Source organism: Galeopterus variegatus, unplaced genomic scaffold, assembly GCF_000696425.1.
Source record: "Galeopterus variegatus unplaced genomic scaffold, G_variegatus-3.0.2 Scaffold4086, whole genome shotgun sequence".
NCBI lineage: Eukaryota > Metazoa > Chordata > Mammalia > Dermoptera > Cynocephalidae > Galeopterus > Galeopterus variegatus.
In genome coordinates, this window is record NW_007730197.1 from 88,885 (window position 1) to 94,430 (window position 5,546).

Genomic DNA, 5,546 nt, shown 5'->3' on the forward strand with positions numbered 1-5,546 from the left:
AGGCGGGCTCCATTTCTACCCTCTCCCCCCAGTCAGGGCAGAGGGGGGCAGTGGTGAATGCGGCCCCCTTCCTTCCTACTGTGCCACCTTCAACAAGACCATTGGCTCCTCTGAGCCAGTTCTTACATCTGTAACAAGGGATAAAAGCAGCCAGTCACAGGGCTGCTGTAGGAGTGGACCAGCTGCTGTGTACACTGCAGGGCAGAGGGACATTAGGTGTGCAGAGACTCGTTACAGCGCCAGCTCAGGGAATGCTGGCCCATGGCCGATGGCCAGCACTCCTCTGCTGCTCCACGTGAGACATACGTATCTGGACATACCCCTGCCCTCTGTGACATCTGGGGCAGGGAAGCAGTCCCTGCTTGTGCTTGTCCTGTGCAGCTGCAGCTCAGCAGCCCTCATACAGCTGTTCAAGGCATGTGCCCACTCTCTTTAAGGGCCTCCTGCTCCCAGGTCCACAGGGGTCACTGCACAGGGACTAGGAGTCTGCAACTGAGTTTTCCACGCCTTCAGCAGGCCTGCCTCCCAGGAGGAAAGCATCAGGCACTCAACACCCCAGGGTGGTCAAGGGGGGCTGCAGGCAGCGTGGAGAGCCAAGTCTGAAAGGGGCATCACAGCTGCATCCTTGCCTGGTCGGTTCCAGCTTTAGGCAGATGCACCCTGGTGGCAGCCCCGGCCTCCCACAGGGCAGGGAGGTACCACAGGTCAGTGCCGGGCAGCGCTGCAGTCCCAGGCCAGGCCAGAGAAGAACCAAAGGAGGAGACAGGAGGGGCTCAGAGAGGGGCCGGAGCCAGCACTTACATCTCCCCGCCCGTGACTGAGCCTTCGTGGCCCCCTCCCGGATAAGACGATCTCTGCACAAATGCTGTTCAGTACCCTAAAGACCATCTTCTAAAGCCCTGGTATCCTTGAACGGAAAGTCTTTCTAAGATCTCATCTAACTTTTCATCCTGACAATGAGGAAGGGGAGGCCCAGAAAGAGCTAAGTTGGCAATGAAAATAAGATCAGAACTCTGTGTTTTGTCACCCAGGCCATTTCATATGTACTGACACTCATGTTGTGGCCTCAAAGCCAGGAGAAATAAAAAATGTGGGAAGGAGGGAATGAGGTCTCAGAATGGTGCGGTGATAGAAACAAGGTTGGGAAAATGCTCAAACTAGTAAGAAAGGAGAATGAAGCCCCTTGTAGGGTCCCCATGGACTGCCCCCCCATATGAGGGGTCAGGGCTTTGGGGTCAGAAGAGGGATCAGAAGGCTGAGGGCACCTCTAGGTCTGCACCTTCCCCTCGGTGTTACTGCAGATGAGTCGCTCCACTGACTTAGGCTCCGACTCCTGTGTCACCTGGGAAGAGGCAGGCCAGCAGTGCAGGGCCACGGCGAGTTACAGAGAGAGACGTCAGTGGCTGTGCTGAGCCACACGTGCCAGCCAGACTCATACTTATCATCCCAGAACCCCCAGAGTAGGCCTGGAGGAATGGAGGCGGCCAGGACGGTGGCCTCAGAGAGATGAAAGCCATCACTATGGCTGCTTCCCAGTCCCTCCCTCCTGCTCCAATGGTGCTCCTGCCACGGCTCCTCTCCCCAACACGGCACAGAGAGTGCAGCCACCCCACAGACGTCCCGCACCTCCCAGGTCTGGGCCGAGAGCAGCCAGCTGGCCGCCGAGGTGTTTTTCCACGCGGCCGGGGGCCCGCCGTGCCTGCTCCAGCAGGGGGGTGACTCACAGCTGGCAGGATTCTGCCTGGCGTTATTCTGAGATCCGGCTCCGTGATGGACTGATGTGACAGTTTTGTTCTCTCGGGCCCCTTTGATTTGTGAATCCCCCTTTGTGGCTTGTGGGGGATGCTCAGACCCTGCTGTTTCTGGGCTCCAGCGTCTGCTCGACTGGTCAGGCCGGGCCAGCTGCAGTGGGGGTGGCCAGCGGAGACGGGGAGCAGGAGCAGAAGGCCCAGCAAGGGCCAGGCAGCCTTGGCTTAGACAGGTCGGGCTGCACTTCCAGGCAGAGTGGGGCTGACTGGGTGGTCGTGGGAGAATGGGAAGGGCCTGCTCAGAGCCAGCTATGAACGGCCAGATCACAAACCACAGGGCTAGACAAGGGCTGCCCTGCTGGGCCTGGGCCTGGGCCCGGAGCTCTCTGTGGTGTCTGTGAAGGCAAGGGGGCAGACCCCAGAGGAGTCCCCCAGCACTCAGGAGGCAGCCAGCCCTTGGGAAAGAGGACTTAGGGCCTGGGAGGGCTCAGCTCTCCAGAAAAGACTAGGGGCCGGTCAGATGAGGTCTGTGGCACTTAAATTCAAGGCAGACAGTGCAACAGAGGAGGAGCTTCCAAGCCAGAGAGCTGGGTTCAAATCCTAGCCCTGCTTCTGGCTGATGCTAAGACCGTGAGCTGCTTGGAAAGGTTTATCTGAGTTGTACACATGCAGATGTGCCCAGCATCACATCTGCTCAGAAAATGTAGTCTCACACACACACACATGCACGTGCACACACACACACACACGCACACTCACACACACACACTGCTTACTCCCAACACCAACTCAGCAGGCACAACTTGTAGGGCCTTAACTGGTTGCTGAAAACTTCATGGTCACAGGAGTTCCCTCTAGACAAACAGCGAGCTGCCCCTGACAAAGCTTCCTACAGAAGAGGGAAAATGCAGACCCCAAATCAAGGTTTGCTGAATGAAAGGAGGAGATGGGAACTGAGAGCTTTGCAGACCCAGCAAGCTGTGCCCTGCTCACAGTTTCAGAGTCTCAGCCCCAAGGCCTCCCCCACCTGGAGGAGATGGCACAAGAGTTCGTCTTTGTGATGCAAAATCTGGGTTGGAAGAGGCCTCACGCGTCATCCCACCCTAGCACTGTGCAGCGCAGGACACCCCCACTACCAGCTAGAGCAGCTTCCCTTGGGACCCCATCAGGATAGTGTTGCCCCCTCCGGGCAGCCTTTGGTGCCAGCAAGGCCTCTGAATAGTGAAAACCTGTAGCAATTGAGCCTTATTCCCCTGCCAGGGGTCACACACATGGCTCAGCTTCCTGCTCCTCAAGACAAGCTGATGACACGTTGCAGGTTCCATGAATCTTCTCATCCCCAGAATAAACCATGGAGCATCGGCCCACCTTTCCAGGCAGGGGATGGCACTGGCAGGGACAATGCACTCCTTTACGGTGGAATGCGAGGACTCTGAGGAGGCTCCAGGGAGCCAGTGCAGATGACCCCCCGCCAGGGCTCCCCTCCTTGGGCCGGGGCGCTCTCTGGCCCTGCCGGGGCCTGGGTGCTGGCCTGCTGTCTGAGAGCCTTGTCTTCACCCCCAACCATGGCAGCTTTGATCCTGTGACTGTCAACTTTTCCATCAGAATTCAGAGGGCAGTAATAGTAGCTGTTTGCTTGTAAAGTGCTTGCAGCTCAGAGGGGAAAAGGTGTCAGACAAGTGTGAAATGTTTTTACTGGCACAGGCCAGGGAATACAATGGAAAATCACCAGCAGACAGTGGGACCTCAGAGGAAGCCATTCATCAGTTCCTCTGAACAAATGGATATAGGAAAAGAGGCCTCTCTCCTGCAGCCAGGTACCCCCAGCTCAGCCAGAGGGGCTGGAGGAGAGGCAGGTGAACACAAGGAAGTGTCCTGCTTCCTGACTTCCATCCATGTAGCAGCTATGCCTCTAGCTTAAAGACGGGCTGTCCGTCACACACCCTAGGGAAGGCTGCCGGCAGATAAGCCCAGGTACCCAGCTCCCAGGCAGCCAGCTCCATCAGAGGAGAAGTCTCCCAGAAGAAAAGGGCCAAAGGACCTAAACCACTGCAGCAACCATCAGGAAGAACCAATCCAGTGCTCAGACAAGGATGCACCTGCCAGACAGAGCAAGTGGGCAAGTGAACATGGAGACAGAAGGGTGACAGGACAGAGAGGCAGCCGAGGGCGTCGATGACACAATGAACTAATGGGAATTTTAAAAAACTCTAATCGGTATGCTCAGAAATTCGAGAGCATTTTATATTCATAAAAGAATATTCTTGGAATAAAAAACATCTTCTTTGACATTATAAATGTGGCCCACAATTCTCGGTTTCCAAAACAATCATCAGTAAATGAACCAAAAGATAGAGTCAGCAAAATCTGCCAGAACACAGGGCAGAAAGACAAGGAGAGGAGGTTCCCATTAAAATGACTCATATGTCCTGTTACGATGAATGAAAAAAACATCATAAAACATGTTAAAACACAAAGGATAAAAAGAAAATTATAAACACGGAGAGAGAAAACACAATCACCTATTAATGAATAAGACTGGCATCTCATTAACAAAAAGTGGTGGAACCGTATTGTTGAAATTAGTTGGAATTCCCAAACTTGCTGGAATTTGACAGAATCACAAGGACAATGGGAGATTTTAATACAAATCATGTTTAGATGGGAAGACTTAATAATACAAGGATACCAATTCTCCCCAAATTAACCCAGATATGAGGTTATTCTCCTTGACTCATGACTGTTAACGTTTGTGAATGAGCAATTACAGACTTCCACGGAGGAATCTGAATCTGAAACCAGTGCTGAAAAGAATCAGGGGACAGTTTAGAATCCACTCCAGTTATAGTGGTGGTGGTGGAGAAGAGGCTGGGGAGTGAGGTAAGGAAGTGGCGGAGGTGACAGCGGNGGGGTGGGGGTGATAGTGGTTGTGGGGTGGTGGGGTGGGTTTTGAAGTGGTGGCGGGAGCATGATGGTGGTAGTGGTGATGGTGACGGTGGTGGGGGGGGTCGTAGGGTGATGGTGGGATAGCAGTGTCCGGTATCCAGGGTCTAGTGGAATCGATGGCAATAGAATTGAGAAAATCATCTCTCGGCAGTAAGAGCAGGATCAGTGGTACCAGACTGTCCCCTAGCACCATCTGGCTGGGGTCATGGCTCTCTGATCTCCCTCCATCTTGGCCTCTTTTCTAAGGCTCATTTCCAAATACCCCATCCATTCACTAAAATATTCAGGATCCTTCTAATAAAACTTTTTTTTTTTTTTCTGCTTAAGGTAAGTTAGTTTCTGTTGCTTATAACCAAGAACACTGACTAGCACCAAGAATTTTCTAATCTGGAGTAAAGGCAGGCTTTTGTAAGCAGAACAGGAAACCAGAAATGTTATTTTAGAAGTAAAAGACTAACTCATTGAACCACAAAATTTTAAACCTAGTAGAAGAGAAGAGCCAAGTTATGAAGGGGCACATCCCATAAGAAAGGGAAAGGATGTAGGTACATAATCAGAGGCTCTGCCTCACAAGTAACTGAAGACTAAGACAATTAAATACCATTTTTGCCCTTCAGGTTAGGAGCAAAAACATAAGTGACACATAGCATCCAAGGCAGGAAGCAGGGGTTGGGGAGTGGGCTCTCTTGCAAAGCATCGGGCCATGCAACCAGGCAACATTTTGACTGGAAATTGAGGGATATCTCCCAGTATCTGGAGCAGAAATTCCTTCTACTCGAAAATGTTATTTCTTAGCATTTATCCTATAGAAATACTTTCACAACAGCAAAAATACATAAATAAATAAATAAA